Source organism: Watersipora subatra, chromosome 4 (genome assembly GCF_963576615.1).
Source record: "Watersipora subatra chromosome 4, tzWatSuba1.1, whole genome shotgun sequence".
Taxonomy (NCBI): domain Eukaryota; kingdom Metazoa; phylum Bryozoa; class Gymnolaemata; order Cheilostomatida; family Watersiporidae; genus Watersipora; species Watersipora subatra.
The window spans coordinates 34,765,930-34,788,546 of NC_088711.1; positions in this window are offsets into that span (position 1 = coordinate 34,765,930).

Genomic DNA, 22,617 nt, shown 5'->3' on the forward strand with positions numbered 1-22,617 from the left:
TCCCATATGGCACTCAATTAGGTTGAATTTACCTTTTTTATAGATCAGTTCCTATGGAGCTGTTCAATGATACGGTGTTGATTCATTTGATACAACCGGGCAAGTTTTCATCTCATTACGTATATAAAAGCTTGGTACATTTGTCTGACTTTCATATTTTAGTGTATCAGCACCGAACAAGCAATTTCTTTGTCTCAGCTCACTAGATGATGCAGTATTATTTCTGCTATGATAGCCTATTAACTCGACACAACTGAGGTCTACCAGAGTGAATGGCCATTAGATACCATAGCCTAAATTTCCACTGCATGATTACTGAGTTGCCGCCAAATGTTATAGCCAGACTTTTTGTCTTTCGATAGCCTAAGAATCTTGCCCCCAAAAACGACCACTATAGAGTGTAAAGCACAGACTGTCTGCTCCATAATTGCTCGATGCAATAATAAGCTAACGCCCATAGTGACAAAGATGTTTTCTAACAAAGAGCTTTTTTAACACACTGTTCATTCGATTAGAGAAAGGGAGAAACTGAAAGTGTACATCTGATTCAGAGTATATTTCATGATGATACGTCGTCCAAGATGGATTTCCAAATGTCAAGTATATATGTGATAATGTCAAAATTTCAAGTTGCAAATAATAAAAAATACAATGTAATGTGTTAGTATTAGAGCTGGAACGAGACCGAGGAATACAGGGTCGGACCAGACTCGGTGTCAGCAATGAGGGCTAACATCGGCGAGTCAGCACTCGCGATTTATTCATTTAAGGTTAAGAGATAGTTCTATTACAGCCTAATGTTGTGACATCAATAACCTAAGATAAATGAACCCACTATCACACCAATCATTATATTTTGGGGCTTGGTTTATAGATGCAATCCACAATTTATGGCTAGACATTGGTGGATCAATGCTATTCAATGGGTAATATATTAATGGCATGACTTTGGCTAGAGTGTTCTTATTACAGATTCTATTTTCAACTCTGCTATTATAATCAACAAGAAGAGATTAGTTGAGAAACACTTTGCAAATATAGAAATAGATAACCCAGCATAGTGGAAAGCAAAAATCCATCACTTCCCTATAACCAGACCTGCCAACCCAAGAGTGGGGCAATGCGTGAGATTTGGTTTTGGGGCAATTGATGTATCAATGATAGTACGTACATGTATATATAAAATTATGGAAATTGGGGCAAAAATCTCACGCATTTCTCACGCGTTTTCATTTTTTCTTTGGGGTGATTGCGTGAGTCTCGCGCCCAATGCGTGAGAGTTGGCAGGTATGCTTATAACTTCTGGTATTAGTGAAAGAAACTCAAATTAAAAACAATGGTAGTTGATACCAGAATATCTTGAAATCATGAGCCATCAGGGCTTTATTTACCCCTCCCCTGTCCTTTCCCCCTCTCTCTTTTCCGCTTCAGGGGAAACTAACTTGGTCTTTCCTTTCTGTAACTGGCTTCTTCATGAACTCCCAGACCGGCGACATGTTGATTATTTCTTGCCAAAAAACGTTGTGAAACCTATAGTCCAAAGACTATTGTCGTAGACGTAAAAATATAGTCTTGATTCATCTCGTTTTATTTCGCCTGGTCCTTCCGCGCTAGGACTAAGAATCGCAGTTAAAAAGTGACATACAATCGCTCTCGTTTAGTCATAAACCTACCCATGTATTTGTATAGGAAGACCCAAGGGTCCGGTGGCCTGACCCGGGCACCTCTGACCCGGTAGGTCAAGACCGGACGAGCTACCCGGGTCAGCTCTAGTTAGTATAATAAGTTACAGTACATAACATGGCATATGTACATAGTACATTCGATTAAGAGAAGATTGTACACCTCTGTACACTGAAAATACAGCAACTTACAAAATAAATCGTATCATGCATGCAGCAGACTCAAATATTGGCATACGCGGGGACCATAATACCGTGATACACCCATGCATCAACTACTACACTTTATTACAGCTGCCTACATACTTTATATAATGAAAACTTCAACAAGTTGACTATTTTTAAATTCACACCCACTCTATCAGTTGATTAACCTTAACTTCAGTCTACTTTTAACTAAAATCAGCAGATAAATTTATTAGTTTAAATATGGCTGACTGTTGATTCCTTGCTATAGCAACATAACACAGTCTGCAATTATGGTTTTTGTTTATAATTTCCCTAAGGATGTATACTTTGTTTGCCGCAGACGGAATCTGAGCATTTATAAATGCACTGTTAAACAACGGACAACACTGTGATAGGGCTAGAGGTGTTTCAACTTTAACAGCCAGAATGTGCTTTATTAAAAAATCACTATACAGTAAGGCATCATTTCTATTACCACTGGTTGCCCTTCTAAATATTTAACCTCAAGTTGATGTTCATATGTCAGGAGGTCTTGACAATTAGGATACAGCTGATACAGCTGATACAGCTGCTCTCTTAATAACAAAAAACACTAGATATGAAATACCTAAGAGTAAACAATATAAGAATTGCTGTTTGACTAAAAGGTTCTCAATTTCAATCAGCAGTATGACCAAGTTTGTGGTGTTTAATAATTATAAAAAAGATTTTATGAAAATCTCAGAAATAAGAAAGTTGCATTAAGTCTTACAGGCATTAAGTCTCGCACTGCTAAAACTACTGAAATCGACTTTAATTTCTGTAAAATATTTTTGAAATACATCAAATAAGTAGCTGTCTGACTTAATTTAAAGATCTAAAGATATAATTTTCATTTGATGCTTTTGAGATTTTTATTTAGCTGCCATGCATTAGTTTTGTATCGGTGTAAACTAATAATTAATGGAGTTTAACACGTTTCATCAATGTTAGTGTAGTTGAAATTAGCTATTAGTTTGTTGTTAGGAGACCACCTTTGGTTACTACACTATTATTTTAAAATCCATTTATTTACAATGATTTGCAGAGGTATTCAAGGGGTGAGACACGAGCTGTGGATTGTCTAAAAAAATGATGTGTCTCAAACGTTATTGGAATCTGTAAAGTTGTTCAAAATGAGTGGTGTGAATTGTGTGTTGATTTTTACACAGTATTTTTGCATATACTACATGTACAAATCATGTAGTTGAGAATATAATACGTAGGTCTACCTCAATCTACATGTATGTAAAACTTTGTTACGAATGAATGTGTTGTTTTAAAGAGTTGTCTCCCCAGTCAACAGCACAGCTAGTGTAGTACGAGTTGTCTTCTCTATTTTTATGTAAAATCCGAAACGCATCCCTTTTGATTATTATAAAAACTATTATTTACAACGTTTCTTTCGAAGGAAGTAAAGCGAGTCTTGAATAGTGCCATTGTTGAGCAGAGCGACTGTTCCATGAAATCAAAAATCTCCATTGCACCCAGTCTATTCGTTTGGTTTCCTTTAAAAGCTAGCAAACGTTTATCATAACTGCATTCTTTTTTTATTCATAGAGACCAGTTTAATCATGTCATTGGTAAGTTCTGTTCTGTATTTTTTCATATGTTTGTAATCTTAAATGTTTGGCAGCGTATCTCATTATTTTTGACAAAGTAGGCCTACATTTACTTTTTTCCTTGCATAGCAGATGCACCTTTCGGAAGTTAGTCCGCCATATTTTGTTTAAAAGTAACATTGATTTAGTGTTTTATTTTTAAGTGCTCACACAGAATAGCTTTTCTTTACAAAATCTAGTCAAGGCCTTGATTTCGATGATTGTGCCACTAGGTAAATATTAGTAACTGGATTTGCCAGCTTGATCATAGAGATTTATTTTCAAGGATGACATAGTATTGCCCGTTTGTGCGGCTGATTATCAATTCTTGTTACTTTAAGTGTGGTTGATGAGGTTACTACCCAGTTTTTCAATTCATTAGAAAGAATTTTGATGCACGATGAATAAGGCTACCAAACAAAACTAAATTTACTGCCCTGATGCACGCTTGATAAGATATTGGTGTAAAATGAGTTTTTATCTGTTTTTGAATGTCGACTACTTTCATTTAAAGAAACCTTTTTGATGCGCAAACGCCTGGTTTAATCGCAAAATCTGCAACCGTTATCTTTTTGTTGTGACAGAATATTGGATGAGGCCGCACTTGAGCCTCGCTATCAAAAAGAGTTGAAACTTTATGTAAATAATCACATGATGATGAAGATGGATGAGCTGCTGTCTGGCAAACTAGTCAAAAAGCAAGCCAGAAGATCGCTGTGCTGAAAGACTGCCTTGATTGCCGGCTGAATCTGTAGCTAAGGTTTAGACAATGTGTTTATTTGTCTGACTATCAGTTTGTTGCTGGCTAGTGTTCAATCGTCATCTCGATCCCAACCGGTTTCTATAAATGTTCATTTTATAAACATCCAGAAGTGTAGCGTAGTAGTCTCGTCATACATTTTCTTGCAGGTCCCTAGAAAATCTCGTAGTCTTGGTGATCAGAGTTTAAGAGGAGCGGCTTGTAGCTCAGCTCTAGTAAGTACCATGATTACGCTAGTAATGCTTATTCATCTTATCAACACTTTTAATCTGATGCGGAAAAGTAGTTACCTACTTTTCAAAAACCAACGACTTTTTGCCCACACAGATTTGATGACTTTGTCCCAAGTTTTTATTAATAAAGCAGGTTAGCTGTCAGTAACATATTTCCCATTGAGTTGCAGCTGAAAATCTCTCTGCACTGCTATTTGTTAAGCTATAACTTCAAACATGTTTCAAGTTATACTCATCACTATACAGACTATTTAAAGAAGCTGGCTCATTAAACCTAATGAACTATCAATATTTGGCTATTATAACAATGTAATGACAAATAAATATATAGAATTTCAGGTTTAGGTTTTAGGTTTGATGACTTTGTCCCAAGTTTTTATTAATAAAGCGGGTTAGCTGTCAGTAACATATTTCCCAATGAGGTGCAGCTGAAAATCTCTTTGCACTGTTATTTGTTAAGCTATAACTTCAAACACGTTTCAAGTTATACTCATCACTATACAGACCATTTAAAGAAGCTTGCTCATTAAACCTAATGAACTATCAATATTTGACTATTATAACAATGTAATGACAAATAAATATATAGAATTTCAGGTTTAGTGAAAAAATTAAATAACTCATTCAACAATAAATTTAGGATATTCTCCTTATGCGATCAAACAGAATTGATACAGTTCAAGTTGTTAAATGTAGAAACGAATTATCTCTAAAATGATGGATAAAAGTTATAAAAACAAAACATGCAACAACCTTAAGACATAATCATGCTGTTTAAACTTGATAAGATTACATACTCTATAATTTGGTCTAATCGATTTGCACTGAATATTCAATATTTATTTAAACTTATTTTTACAGAAGTACTCGAAGAGTGAGACATGTGCTGCAGATGGTTCTATAAGAATGAACTCTGTGTCTCAACTGCTCATGGAGTCTGTTATTCCTCGAGAAGTTCGAGTGGTCATAGTATGTTCATTTATATGCAGTAACCCTACATATCCCACCCACAGTTGTGTGACTGAAACAGTAAAGTGTACTTCCTTTTAAGTCAGAGAGTACATTCGAACGATTTCACTTTTCAATTTATGGTCAGGTTTTTTGTTATAAAGTGAAAGCACTGCACTCATTTTGTAAGTCTATATACATCATCTCATAATTTATAATTATCTCATAAAAAATGCATTGTCAAAACTTTTATTATATCACAATCTAACTGACAAAATGATTTCTTGATATCAGCTCAAGTTTGTGCTATACGTTTTACATTTTGTAAGTTGGAATAGAATATGATCTGTACTAGTTTTATAACAGCACTGTATTCCCTTCAACAGTGAGGATTTTATGTAAACTAATTTGTGGTTTTTACACTTACAGAAAGATGCCATTAGAATGGGTACTTTTGGGCAAGAGTATGAACATTTGGTTAGATCGAAGAACTTCTCTAAACTCTCTAACTACCAAATTGATGTGTTGGTGACGAACATGATGGCCAGTCAGAGGTTCATAAAGGTATGTCTGTGTTACTTGTTACTCTTTGGATCGTATGTCTTCGTTCTGTAATTCATATAATTGATTATTAGAGGTTTTTATAAGAATAATCCTTCATGTTATAATAATATGGTTACTCCGCTATTAGTTGTATTTTATGTTAATAATATGTGGTTACAACGGTGGCTATAGTTCAAATTATTTTAATATCTTGTTAACTGAAAAACCAAACGACTAGACAAGATTTGGTAGAATTACTAGCGCTGGTTACAAGAGTGCTGGCCCATCTTTCTCATTTCTTGAATGGCTAAGTTTCTCCGAATTAAAGGTTTATGTGTAAGAAAATTGATATGAATCTGTTATAGTACTATCATTAGTACATCCATTCAGTACTAGAAGTGTGCGCCTCACTTTCACCAATAGAAATACCAACCAAAACACATAAGCCAATACAATTCTTAATTTGCAATAAAATGGAATTTTTGTCCATCAAGCCCCACCTATGTGCTGTCACGAAGATAGTTTTTGTAGTTTTCTGTTTTGTACATATGGGATAGTGTGTAATATCTCTCTTCCAGATCTCTCTAAACAGTCTTCGAACAGATTTGACTCTCTCTTGTATAGCAATTGAATTAATTTCAGTTCTTGATATATTTTTGTGTTACAGGCTGCTTTAAGATGTAGGAAGGCTAAGATATCTGATAGGGGCTTTATTCGTCTAATGAACATCACAACAAGACTGGTACTGGATAGGTTGGTTGAAAGAAAGGCCAGAAACAAATTCAATCAACACGTACATAGGACCATTAGTGACATGTCTCGGAAACAGTGGCTGGCTCTGACGGTGCTGATTAGATCCAGGTATGTTAGACGCGCTTTGATAGCTCACCGATATTTCAACCTGAAAGTATATAAACATACATGAAGCATGAGCAGTGATTCGACTAAATTTTCACCGTGAGATATTTATAGATATCAAGCAAATTTTTATGGCATTAATATACAATATTGTAATTATTGTAACTCAAAACTGTCATATATGTAAAAGCTGGTTTACATATAATCGTATTAACAATCACAATTGAGGACCGGTAGAAGACAACTCCACCATTTTGTATATCGATATAGAATATTTACTGTTAGAAACAATGGCATTAGAACTCTTCAAACGTGTTACTTTCATTGCGGAAGGAAAACTTTCAGTTTCATTCCTTTCATTTCCTTCCTTCCTCTTTGTTTCATGCGTACAAAATTAAAACTATCCAGGCAGTGTTCGTATTCTCAAAAGGTGTGTATTTGTTTAGAGTCGTGACCAGGACACTTCCAGTCTTTCGTCGAAGGAAACTACGGAGACGCTTTCCTCGTGTTTCTGACAATGAGTCTAGTGGTTCAATCCTTTCCTTCTATAATCCTCATTCTGACAGCTCATCGATTTTCTCCGATTCTGGTCTCACCATCACTCGTTCATCCTCTGAGGATCGCATTCCCCCTGGTGTGTGCTGCAGTGTTTTTCATTGTTTTGTTTTGTGGGTTTCAGTTATTTGTTATTTTATATTGAGCAGCTAACTATTTGTTTAATGTTATTTTCACATAGGGCTCATTTTAGTTTTGATTGTCTAAGCACCGCGCGCACTGCTCGTGATTGGTTGAATGTAATGCGCTCTCTCTGTGTGATTATTTGGGCACAACACATATTCCTGATTGATGTGGCGCAACACATACTCCTGATTGGTGTGGCGCAACACATGTTCTTTGTAAAAATTCCCGAATATTTCTCTTTTTTAGTCTCTGAAGATGCATCCGTTATTGTGTTAGAACTCGAGGGTGATGCTCAATTTTGGACATCTCGTAACGATATAATCGGTGTAGACACGAATGACGGGTCCACATATGATCATGAAGAGATCATTGATGATGGTGGTGATTCTTCGGAGTTAGTCTATGATGTACCCAAGGCTTCTCTCACTACTTCCGTACCATCTGATTTCGAACCAAGCACTGTTACAAGAGCAGACGGTAAGATTACAGTTATCCACTAAGAGGGTTACTAGAGTTACAGTATCTCTTACCTGTGTTTTTCTCTTCTACATAACCAATCCATTTACTTAGTACTAATAAATATAGTATATTCTTAATTGATATCCCGCGTCTAAACCGTATAAAGTTTAAGTATTTGTTGTAGTACCCTCTTTTCCAATCTTTAGTCTTAGTAAAATGTATTTTATTGTTACCGTAAAACTTCTAATTGAACGCCATGGCGCATTATTTTTTAACCTTTCTTCTATAGTGGCGGTCAATTGGCAGCGGCGTTCAAACATAGGCTCGCGGTCTACTTTTCAAATGGCTCGTCAGAAATTTTGGGAGATAATTTTAAGCCCTATTACGGGTGAAGTGAATGTCGCCTATATTTTGCTCTCTTTTTCCAGTCGAGCGATATTAAACCATTTGGATGCAGTAAATCTGCTAACTTACCTTTAACTTGACAAAGATCTCTCTGAATAGCATGCATCGAGAAACTGAGAAATATTTCTACTAGTTGATATCTATTGCTTACTATTGCCCTGTTATGATATTATAGCCTGTGTCCTTCTTTGCAATTTGTTGGGATTTTTTGTTTTTATTTCATTCTAAATTTGAAGACATATTTTTATTTTATATCTATATTCAACATTGTTGAGTAAAGGCTCATTGCACTCACTGATATGTTTGCTACAGTTTACTGCCAAAACTAGCTTTTTATGTGCAATAGAAGTGAAGTTATGAGCATCGATCCATTGTAAGCCGTGTTAACATGGCCGCAAGGATGCTATAAAATAACGTGCTATAAATCCGCATATTTATAAGTCTATTTATAAGCCTGCAAAATAATAATCTATCAAATGATACAAATATATATTCATGAACAAGTGACATAAACGAATCATACTTATATTACATGCAGAAACAAAAATTAATGTTTTTAAAAACAAAAATATTTTCATCGTTTGCTGGAAAAGCTGCGTTTTGATTGTTTCTTACGATAGAATGAACATCTTTTAGTTGTCCAATACCTTCTCTCAGAGTGGCGGCCAATCGAAGGTGGCGTTCAAATCGAGATAGCGTTCATTTAGAGGTTTTACGGTATCTTCATTACTTTTATACTTGAAGGAATTTCTTGTTGTTTTATCTTTTAGTTAGTAGCTGAATATTTATTGTTTTTATTAATATAATTGTACTAAATATTATGACGCACCTTAATCTGTAATATATTCTATATAACTACTAAGTCTTTAGAGAGAGTTTAGTAATCTCTTTGTCTCATTACTATGTATAATAGTTCCTTTATAATTTCTGTTCATTTCATAGTTGCTGGGAGAAAAAGGAAGTCGTGTTCACCTGTTGGTGATGGTGCAGCAAAGCGCAGCAGAATCTTGACACTCTCTGGTATGTTTGTATTTTAATAATCATAGTTATGATATAACGCCCATGATAGACAGTCGATCCCCGCTTCTTCAGACCTCCCTTCCCAATACTTTCAAATGCCCTGACAACATCTTGTAACGGATGATTATCCGATGCGGCTGTGTCTCTCCAAAGAGTGTTGTACCGTAATTTTTGTTTGTTATCGTTACTGCTATTATATGCATGAGACATTAATGGCTGTTTTACATACAATGTGGTACTGTACAGTACTGAAGTTTTTATGTTTTTGCTTTTTGATATCGGGACATGGACAGGTCTGTATTAGTCTGAATAAACAAGGATCAACTCTAGATGGCGTTGTTGTGTACGGTTGATTTTAAGCTATAGTTCTACTATAGAAAAAAACCTAAAAGATTGGAGATGCCAGCACTACCGGGAACTTGGGCTGTAAAACCTCAGTATAAACAGGAGAATTATTTGCGCTTTCAGCAAGATTATTCTGTATAATTATGAATTAATGAGAGCATCTAGTAATCTCTTTGTCTCATTAATATGTGGAGGTGGATATTAGTTCAATTATAATTTGTGTTCATTTTATAGTTGCTAGGAGAAAAAGGAAATCGTGCTCACCTGTTAGTGATGGAGACGTAAAGCGTAGCAGAATCATGACACTGTCCAGTATGTTTGTATTTTAACTAAAAGAGACGTACAATGCCTGGGATTAGTTAGCGTGTCTGTCTCCAGTTAACATAATCTTTGTTTGTACTTGTGGAACGATCCAAATCTTGAGATGCCAGCGCTATCGGGAACGCAGGAATCATGAAAGATTTTATTGCGTAAAACGTGTAGCGTGTGTCTTTGTTATTCAGCTTCTGTCCTTGTTGAATATAGGTGGAAGGGATGGAGCATGATTAAACCTCCTCAGCAATATTCACACGGCTGAAACACAAAGCGTCAACTGAAAAGATGATGAGGGAAAGTTATAATATCGAGTGCATACCTAGAGTTGGTGGTTCAAGTGACGGCAGTCTAGTTGATGTCGTCTGTCATCTCCTTTTCACGTAAAAGACATGGCTGAGTCATAGCAAGATAATGAGTCATTCTTTATATGGACCTGAGGTTAACAGTTGATACATAGAGTGTACACGGTCAGGAGATCTATTTAACAATATCTGTGTGTACCATGTTCTATATTCCCATATGCATTACATGTTCAATATTTATTCCTTGTATAATAAGGTAGTAGTTAGTTACTAAATATATTATATTGTTAACTGTTATAACAATCGCTTCATTCTTCACCATTTTCGACAGTGATTTGTCATACGAAATATTGAGCTAAGTGTTGATGAACAAAGATTATTAACTTGATAAACGCAAAGGTTACATGTTCAGTTATGAACTCAAAGTACAGAACTGTTGCATGTGTTTATCTACAAAACTTACTGATCCGGTAAGTTCCTCAAACTTGTCAATTACTTGGAATCCCATATAGCACTCAGTTAGGTTGAATTTACCTTTTTATAAATCTGGTCCTATGGAGCTGATCAACGATACGGTGTTGATTCATTTGATACAACCGGGCAAGTGTTCATCTTATTACGTTTATAAAAGTTTTGTACATTTGTCTGACCTACATACTTTAGTGTATCAGCACCGAACAAGCACTTTCTTTGTCTCAGCTCACTACATACCGTAGGACTATTTGTGCTATGATAGCCTATTAACCTGACACAACTGAGGTCTACCGGAGTGAATGGCCATTAGATACCATAGCCTGAATTTCCGCTGCATGATTACCGAGTTGTTACCAAATGTTATAGCCAGACTTTGTCTTTCGATAGCCTAAGAATCTTGCCCCCAAAAATGACCACTGTAATAGAGTATAAAGCACAGACTGTCTGCTCCATAATTGCTTGATGCAATAATAAGCTAACGTCTATGGTGACAAAGATGTTTCCTAACAAAGAGCTTTTTTAACACACTGTTCATTCAGTTAGAGAAAGGGAGAAACTGAAAGTGTACATCCGATTCAGAGTATATTTCATGATGATACGCCGTCCAAGATGGATTTCCAAATGTTAAGTATATTTGTGATAATGTCAAAATTTCAAGTTGCAAATAATAAAAATACAATGTAATGTGTTAGTATTAGAGCTGGAACGAGACCGAGGAATGCAGGGTCGGACCAGACTCGGTGTCAGCAATGAGGGCCAACATCGGCGAGTCAGCACTCGCGATTTTGATTCATTTAAGGTTAAGAGATAGTTCTATTACAGCCTAATGTTGTGACATCAATAACCTAAGATAAAAGAACCCATTATCACACCAATCATTATATTTTGTGGCTTGGTTTATAGATGCAATCTACAATTTATGGCTAGACATTGGTGGATCAGTGCTATTCAATGGGTAATAGATTAATGGCATGACTTTGGCTAGAATGTTTTTACTCCAGATTTTATTTTCAACTCTGCTATTATAATCAACAAGAAGAAATTAGTTGGGAAATACTTTGCAAATATAGAAATAGATAACCCAGCATAGTGGAAAGCAAAAATCCATCACTTCCCTATAACTTCTGGTATTAGTGAAAGAAACTCAAATTAAAAACAATGGTAGATGATACCAGAATATTTTGAAATCATGAGCCATCAGGGCTTTATTTACCCCTCCCCTGTCTTTTCCCCTCTCTCTTTTCCGCTTCAGGGGAAACTAACTTGGTCTTTCCTTTTTGTAACTGGCTTTTTCATGAACTCCTAGACCACCGACATATTGATTACTTCTTGCCAAAAACGTTGTGAAACCTATAGTCCAAAGACTATTGTCGTAGACATAAAACTATCGTCTTGATTCACCTCGTTTTATTTCGCCTGGTCGTTGTACAATTGTACACCTCTGTACATTGGAAATACAGCAACTTACAAAATAAATCATATCATGCATGCAGCAGACTCAAGTATTGACATACGGGGACCATAATACCGTGATACACCCATGCATCAACTACTACACCTTATTAACTACATAATTTATATAATGAAAACTTCAACAAGTTGACTATTTTTAAATTCACACCCACTCTATCAGTTGATTAATCTTAACTTCATTCCACTTTTAAATTTCTAACTAAAATCAGCAGATAAACTTATTAGTTTAAATATGGCTGACTGTTGATTCCTTGCTATAGCAACATAACACAGTCTGCAATTATGGTTTTTGTTTATAATTTCTTTAAGGATGTATACTTTGTTTGCCGCAAGCAGAATCTGAGCATTTATAAATGCACTGTCAAACAACGAACAACACTGTGATAGTGCTAGAGGTGTTTCAACTTTAACAGCCAAAAATGTGCTTCATTAAAAAATTCACTCTACAGTAACGCATCATATCTATTACCACTGGTTGCCCTTCTAAATAGTTAACCTCAAGTTGATGTTCATATGTCAGGAGGTCTTGACAATTAGGATACAGCAGATACAGCTGATACAGCTGCTCTCTTAATAACAAAGACCACTAGATACGAAATACCTAAAAGTAAACAAAATAAGAATTGCTGTCTGACTGAAAGGTTCTCAATTTCAATCAGCAGTATGACCAAGTTTGTGGTATTTAATAATTATAAAAAAGATTTTATGAAAATCTCAGAAATAAGAAAGTTGCATTAAGTCTTACAGGCATTAAGTCTCGCACTGCTAAAACTACTGAAATCGACTTTAATTCCTATAAAATATTTTTGAAATGCATCAAATAAGTAGCTGTCTGACTTCATTTGAAAATCTAAAGATATAATTTTCATTTGATGCTTTTGAGATTTTTATTGAGCTGCCATACATTAGTTTTGTATCGGTGTAAACTAATAATTAATTGAGTTTAGCACGTTTCATCAATGTTAGTGTAATTGAAATTAGCTATTAGTTTGTTGTTAGCAAACGGCATTTGGTCACCACACAATTATTTTAAAATACATTCATCTACAATGATTTGCAAAGGTATTCAAGGGGTGAGACATGAGCTGTGGATTGTCTAAAAAAATGATGTGTCTCAAACGTTATTGGAATCTGTAAAGTTTTTCAAAATGAGTGGTCAGATTGTGTGTTGATTTTCACACAGTATTTTTGCATATATATACTACATGAACAAATCATGTAGTTGAGAATATAATAGGTCTACCTCAATCTACATGTATGTAAAACTTTGTTATTAACGAATATGTGATGTTTCAAAGAGTTGTCTCCCCAGTCAACAACACAGCTGTTGTAGGAAGAGTTGTCTTCTCTATTTTTATGTAAAATCCGAAACGCATCCCTTTTGATTATTATAAAAACTATTGTTTACAACGTTTCTTTGAAAGGAGGTAAAGCCAGTCTTGAATAGTGCCATTGTTGAGCAGAGCGACTGTTTCATAAGTCAAAATTCTCAATTGCACCCAGTCTATTCGTTTGGTTTTCTTTAAAAGCTAGCAAACGTTTATCATACCGCATTCTTTTATTCATAGAGACCAGTTCAATCATGCCATTGGTAAGTTCTGTTCTGTATTCTTTCATATGTTTGTAATCTTAAATGTTTGGCAGCATATCTCGTTATTTTTTGCCAAAGTAGGCTTACATTTGCTTTTTTCTTTGCATAGCAGATGCACCTTCCAGAAGTTAGTCCGCCATATTTTGTTTAAAAGTAACATTGATTTGGTGTTTTATTTTTTAAATGCTCACACAGAATAGCTTTTCACAAAATCTAGTCAAGGCCTTGAATTCGATGATTGTGCCACTAGGTAAATATTAGCAACTGGATTTGTCAGCTTGATCATAGAGATTCATTTTCAAGGATGACATAGTATTGCCCGTTTGTGCGGCTGATTATCAATTCTTGTTACTTTAAGTGTGGTTGATGAGGTTACTACCCAGTTTTTCAATTCATTAGAAAGACTTTTGATGCACAATGAATAGGGCTACCAAACAAAACTAAATTTACTGCCCTTGATGAGCTATTGGTGTAAAATGAGTTTTTATCTGGTTTTGAATGTTTACTACTTTCATTTAAAGAAACCTTTTTGACGCGCAAACACCTGGTTTAATCGCAAAATCTACAACCATATTATCTTTTTGTTGTGACAGAATATTGGATGAGGCCGCACTTGAGCCTCGCTATCAAAAAGAGTTGAAACTTTATGTAAATAATCACATGATGATGAAGATGGATGAGCCGCTGTCTGGCAAACTAGTCAAGAAGCAAGCCATAAGATCGCTGTGCTGAAAGACTGCCTTGACTGCCGGCTGAATCTGTAGCTAAGGTTTAGACAACGTGTTTATTTGTCTGACTATCAGTTTGTTGCTGGCTAGTGTTCAATCGTCATCTCGATCCCAACTGATTTCTATAAATGTTCATTTTATAAACATCCAGAAGTGTAGCGTAGTAGTCTCATCATACATTTTCTTGCAGGTCCCTAGAAAATCTCGTAGTCTTGGTGATCAGAGTTTAAGAGGAGCGGCTTGTAGCTCAGCTCTAGTAAGTACCACGATTACGCTAGTAATGCTTATTCATCTTTTCAACACTTTTAATCTGATGCGGAAAAGTGGTTACCTACTTTTCAAAAACCAACGACTTTTTACCCACACAGATTTGATGACTTTGTCCCAAGTTTTTATTAATAAAGCGGGTTAGCTGTCAGTAACATATTTCCCATTGAGGTGCAGCTGAAAATCTCTTTGCACTGCTATTTGTTAAGCTCTAACTTCAAACATGTTTCAAGTTATTCTCATCGCTATACAGACCATTTAAAGAAGCTTGCTCATTAAACCTAATGTACTATCGATATTTGGCTATTATAACAATGCGATGACAAACAAATATATAGAATTTCAGGTTTAGTGAAAAAATTAAATAACTCATTCAACAATAAATTTAGGATATTCTCCTTACGCAATCAAACAGAATTGATACAGTTCAAGTTTTTAAATGTAGAAACGAATTATCTCTAAAATGATGGAAAAAAGTTATGAAAACAAAACATGCAACAACCTTAAGACATAATCATGCTGTTTAAACTTGATAAGATTACATAGTCTATAATTTGGTCTAATCGATTTGCACTGAATATTCAATATTTATATAAACTTATTTTTACAGAAGTACTCGAAGAGTGAGACATGTGCTGCAGATGGTTCTATAAGAATGAACTCTGTGTCTCAACTGCTCATGGAGTCTGTTATTCCTCGAGAAGTTCGAGTGGTCATAGTATGTTCATTTATATGCAGTAACCCTACATATCCCACCCACAGTTGTGTGACTGAAACAGTAAAGTGTACTTCCTTTTAAGTCAGAGAGTACATTCGAACGATTTCACTTTTCAATTTATGGTCAGGTTTTTTGTTATAAAGTGAAAGCACTGCACTCATTTTGTAAGTCTATATACATCATCACATAATTTATAATTATCTCATAAAAAATGCATTGTCAAAACTTTTATTATATCACAATCTAACTGACAAAATGATTTCTTGATATCAGCTCAAGTTTGTGCTATACGTTTTACATTTTGTAAGTTGGAATAGAATATGATCTGTACTAGTTTTATAACAGCACTGTATTCCCTTCAACAGTGAGGATTTTATGTAAACTAATTTGTGGTTTTTACACTTACAGAAAGATGCCATTAGAATGGGTACTTTTGGGCAAGAGTATGAACATTTGGTTAGATCGAAGAACTTCTCTAAACTCTCTAACTACCAAATTGATGTGTTGGTGACGAACATGATGGCCAGTCAGAGGTTCATAAAGGTATGTCTGTGTTACTTGTTACTCTTTGGATCGTATGTCTTCGTTCTGTAATTCATATAATTGATTATTAGAGGTTTTTATAAGGATAATCCTTCATGTTATAATAATATGGTTACTCCGCTATTAGTTGTATTTTATGTTAATAATATGTGGTTACAACGGTGGCTATAGTTCAAATTATTTTAATATCTTGTTAACTGAAAAACCAAACGACTAGACAAGATTTGGTAGAATTACTAGCGCTGGTTACAAGAGTGCTGGCCCATCTTTCTCATTTCTTGAATGGCTAAGTTTCTCCGAATTAAAGGTTTATGTGTAAGAAAATTGATATGAATCTGTTATAGTACTATCATTAGTACATCCATTCAGTACTAGAAGTGTGCGCCTCACTTTTACCAATAGAAATACCAACCAAAACACATAAGCCAATACAATTCTTAATTTGCAATAAAATGGAATTTTTGTCCATCAAGCCCCACCTATGTGCTGTCACGAAGATAGTTTTTGTAGTTTTTTGTTTTGTACATATGGGATAGTGTGTAATATCTCTCTTCCAGATCTCTCTAAACAGTCTTCGAACAGATTTGACTCTCTCTTGTATAGCAATTGAATTAATTTCAGTTCTTGATATATTTTTGTGTTACAGGCTGCTTTAAGATGTAGGAAGGCTAAGATATCTGATAGGGGCTTTATTCGTCTAATGAACATCACAACAAGACTGGTACTGGATAGGTTGGTTGAAAGAAAGGCCAGAAACAAATTCAATCAACACGTACATAGGACCATTAGTGACATGTCTAGGAAACAGTGGCTGGCTCTGACGGTGCTGATTAGATCCAGGTATGTTAGACGCGCTTTGATAGCTCACCGATATTTCAATCTGAAAGTATATAAACATACATGAAGTATGAACAGTGATTCAACTAAATTTTCACCGTGAGATATTTATAGATGTCAAGCAAATTTTTATGGCATTAATATACAATATTGTAATTATTGTAACTCAAAACTGTCATATATGTAAAAGCTGGTTTACATATAATCGTATTAACAATCACAATTGAGGACTGGTGGAAGACAACTCCACCATTTTGTATATTTATATAGAATATTTATTGTTAGAAACAATGGCATTAGAACTCTTCAAACGTGTTACTTTCATTGTGGAAAGAAACCTTTCAGTTGTATTACTTTCATGTGTCAGTTAATGGGAGATACAAGTTAAAATTTAATACGAAGTTCTCTTTGTTTCACGCGTACAAAATTAAAACTATCCAGGCAGTGTTCGTATTCTCAAAAGGTGTGTATTTGTGTAGAGTCGTGACCAGGACACTTCCAGCCTTTCGTCGAAGGAAACTACGGAGACGCTTTCCTCGTGTTTCTGACAATGAGTCTAGTGGTTCAATCCTTTCCTTCTATAATCCTCATTCTGACAGCTCATCGATTTTCTCTGATTCTGGTCTCACCATCACTCATTCATCCTCTGAGGATCGCATGCCCCCTGGTGTGTGTTGCAGCATTTTTCATTGTTTTGTGGGTTTCAGTTAGTTGTTATTTTCTATTGAGCAGCTAACTATTTGTTTAATGTTATTTTCACATAGGGCTCATTTTAATTTTGATTGTCTAAGCACCGCGCGCACTGCTTGTGATTGGTTGAATGTAATGCGCTCTCTCTGTGATTAGTTGAGCGCAACACATACTCCTGATTGATGTGGCGCAACACATACTCCTGATTGGTGTGGCGCAACACATGTTCTTTGTAAAAATTCCCGAATATTTCTCTTTTTTAGTCCCTGAAGATGCATCCGTTATTGTGTTAGAACTCGAGGGTGATGCTCAATTTTGGACATCTCGTAACGATATAATCGGTGTAGACACGAATGACGGGTCCACATATGATCATGAAGAGATCATTGATGATGGTGGTGATTCTTCGGAGTTAGTCTATGATGTACCCAAGGCTTCTCTCACTACTTCCGTACCATCTGATTTCGAACCAAGCACTGTTACAAGAGCAGACGGTAAGATTACGGTTATCCACTAAGAGGGTTACTAGAGTTACAGTATCTCTTACCTGTGTTTTTCTCTACTACATAACCAATCCATTTACTTAGTTCAAATAAATATATTATATTCTCAATTGATATCCCGCGTCCAAACTGTATAAAGTTTAAGTATTTGTTGTAGTATCCTCTTTTCCAATCTTTAGTCTTAGTAAAATGTATTTTATTGTTACCGTAAAACTTCTAATTGAACGCCATGGCGCATTATTTTTTAACCTTTCTTCTATAGTGGCGGTCAATTGGCAGCGGCGTTCAAACATAGGCTCGCGGTCTACTTTTCAAATGGCTCGTCAGAAGTTTTGGAAGATAATTTTAAGCCCTATTACGGGCGAAGTGAATGTCGCTTTATAATATTTTGCTCTCTTTTTCCAGTCGAGCGATATTAAACCATTTGGATGCAGTAAATCTGCTAACTTACCTTTAACTTGACAAAGATCTCTCTGAATAGCATGCATCGAGAAACTGAGAATTATTTCTACTACCGGTAGTTGATATTTATTGCTTGCTATCGCCCTGGTATGATATTATAGCCTGTGTCCTTTTTTGCAATTTATTGGCATTTTCTGTTTTTATTTCATTCTAAATTTGAAGACACATTTTTATTTTATATCTATATTCAACATTGTTGAGTAAAAGCTCATTGCACTCACTGATATGTTTGCTAGAGTTTACTGCCAAAACTAGCTTTTTGTGTGCAATAGAAGTGAAGTTATGAGCATCGATCCATTGTAAGCCGTGTTAACATGGCCGCAAGGATGCTATAAAATAACGTGCTATAAATCTGCATATTTATAAGTCTATTTATAAGCCTGCAAAATAATAATCTATCAAATGATACAAATATATATTCATGAACGAGTGACATAAACGAATCATACTTATATTACATGCAGAAACAAAAATTAATGTTTTTAAAAACAAAAAGATTTTCATCGTTTGCTCGAAAAGCTGCGTTTTGATTGTTTCTTACGATAGAATGAACATCTTTTAGTTGTCCAATATCTTCTCTCAGAGTGGCGGCCAATAGAAGGTGGCGTTCAAATCGAGATAGCGTTCATTTAGAGGTTTTACGGTATCTTCATTACTTTTATACTTGAAGGAATTTCTTGTTGTTTTATCTTTTAGTTAGTAGCTGAATATTTATTGTTTTTATTAATATAATTGTACTAAATATTATGACGCACCTTAATCTGTAATATATTCTATATAACTACTAAGTCTTTAGAGAGAGTTTAGTAATCTCTTTGTCTCATTACTATGTATAATAGTTCCTTTATAATTTCTGTTCATTTCATAGTTGCTGGGAGAAAAAGGAAGTCGTGTTCACCTGTTAGTGATGGTGCAGCAAAGCGCAGCAGAATCTTGACACTCTCTGGTATGTTTGTATTTTAATAATCATAGTTATGATATAACGCCCATGATAGACAGTCGATCCCCGCTTCTTCAGACCTCCATTCCCAATACTTTCAAATGCCCCGACAACATCTTGTAACGGATGATTATCCGATGCGGCTGTGTCTCTCCAAAGAGTGTTGTACCGTAATTTTTGTTTGTTATCGTTGCTGCTATTGTATGCATGAGACAATAATGGCTGTTTTACATACAATGTGGTACTGTACAGTACTGAAGTTTTTATGTTTTGGCTTTTTGATATCGGGACATGGACAGGTCTGTATTAGTCTGAATAAACAAGGGTCAACTCTAGATAGCGTTGTTGTATACGGTTGATTTTAAGCTATATTTTTACTATTGAAAAAAACCTAAAAGATTGGAGATGCCAGCACTACCGGGAACTTGGGCTGTAAAACCTCAGTATAAACAGGAGAATTATTTGCGCTTTCAGCAAGATTATCCTGTATAATTATGAATTAATGTGAGCATCTAGTAATCTCTTTGTCTCATTAATATGTGGAGGTGGATATTAGTTCAATTATAATTTGTGTTCATTTTATAGTTGCTGGGAGAAAAAGGAAATCGTGCTCACCTGTTAGTGATGGAAACGTAAAGCGTAGCAGAATCATGACACTGTCCAGTATGTTTGTATTTTAACTAAAAGAGGCGTACAACGCCTGGGATTAGTTAGCGTGTCTGTCTCCAGTTAACATAATCTTTGTTTGTACTTGTGGAACTATCAAAATCTTGAGATGCCAGCGCTATCGGGAACGCAGGAATCATGAAAGATTTTATTGCGTAAAACGTGTAGCGTGTGTCTTTGTTATTCAGCTTCTGTCCTTGTTGAATACAGGTGGAAGGGATGGATCATTATTAAACCTCCTCAGCAATATCCACACGGCTGAAACACAAAGCGTCAACTGAAAAGATGATGAGGGAAAGTTATAATATCGAGTGCATACCTAGAGTTGGTGGTTCAAGTGACGGCAGTCTAGTTGAAGTCGTCTGTCATCTCCTTTTCACGTAAAAGACATGGCTGAGTCATAGCGAGATAATGAGTCATTCTTTATATGGACCTGAGGTTAACAGTTGATACATAGAGTGTACACGGTCAGGAGATCTATTTAACAATATCTGTGTGTACCATGTTCTATATTCCCATATGTATTACATGTTCAATATTTATTCCTTGTATACTACGGTAGTAGTTAGTTACTAAATATATTATATTGTTAACTGTTACAACAATCTCTTCATTCTTCACCATTTTCGACAGTGATTTGTCATACGAAATATTGAGCTAAGTGTTGATAAACAAAAATTATTAACTTGATAAACACAAAGGCTACATGTTCAGTTATGAACTCAAAGTACAGAACTGTTGCATGTGTTTATCTACAAAACCTACTGATCCAGTAAGTTCCTCAAACTTGTCAATTACTTGGAATCCCATATAGCACTCAGTTAGGTTGAATTTACCTTTTTATAGATCTGGTCCTATGGAGCTGGTCAATGATACGGTGTTGATTCATTTGATACAACCGGGCAAGTGTTCATCTTATTATGTATATAAAAGTTTTGTACATTTGTCTGACCTACATTAGTGTATCAGCACCGAACAAGCACTTTCTTTGTCTCAGCTCACTACATGCTGTAGTATCATTTCTGCTATGATAGCCTATTAACCCGACACAACTGAGGTCTACCGGAGTGAGTGGCCATTAGATACCATAGCCTGAATTTCCACTGCACGATTACTGTGCTGCCGCCAAATGTTATAGCCAGACTTTTTGTCTTTCGATAGCCTAAGAATCTTGCCCCCAAAAATGACCACTATAATAGAGTATAAAGCACAGACTGTCTGCTCCATAATTGCTTGATGCAATAATAAGCTAACGTCTATGGTGACAAAGATGTTTCCTAACAAAGAGCTTTTTTAACACACTGTTCATTCAGTTAGAGAAAGGGAGAAACTGAAAGTGTACATCCGATTCAGAGTATATTTCATGATGATACGCCGTCCAAGATGGATTTCCAAATGTTAAGTATATTTGTGATAATGTCAAAATTTCAAGTTGCAAATAATAAAATTACAATGTAATGTGTTAGTATTAGAGCTGGAACGAGACCGAGGAATGCAGGGTCGGACCAGACTCAAGCTCAGCAATGAGGGCCAACATCGGCGAGTCAGCACTCGCGATTTTGATTCATTTAAGGTTAAGAGATAGTTCTATTACAGCCTAATGTTGTGACATCAATAACCTAAGATAAAAGAACCCATTATCACACCAATCATTATATTTTGTGGCTTGGTTTATAGATGCAATCTACAATTTATGGCTAGACATTGGTTGATCAATGCTATTCAATGGGTGATAGATTGATGACATGACTTTGGCTAGAATGTTTTTATTACAGATTTTATTTTCAATTCTGCTATTATAATCAACAAGAAGAGATTAGTTGAGAAATACTTTACAAATATAGAAATAGATAACCCAGCATAGTGAAAAGCAAAAATTCATCACTTCCCTACTTCACCTACTTCCATCACTGATACCAGAATATCTTGAAATCATGAGCTATCGGGGCTTTATTTACCCTCCCCTGTCCTTTCCGCCTCCCTCTTTTTCACTTCAGGAGAAACTAACTTTTTCTTTCCATTTCGTAACTGGCTTCTTCATGAACTTCCAGACCACCGACATGTTGATTATTTCTTGCCGAAAAGTGTTGTGAAACCTTTAGTCCAAAGATTAACGTCGCAGACGTAAAAGTATAGTCTTGCCTCACCTTGTTTTATTTCGCCTGGTCCTTGCGCGCTAAGACTAAGCGCGACTCTATTTCAATTGCATTTGAAAAGCGATATACATTTGCTCTCGTTTAGCCATAAACCTACTCGTGTCTTTGTAAAGGAAGACTCGAGGGTCGGGTGGCCAAACCCGGGCTCCTCTGACCCGGTGGGTCAAGACTGGACGAGCTACCCAAGCCAGCTCTAGTTAGTATAATAAA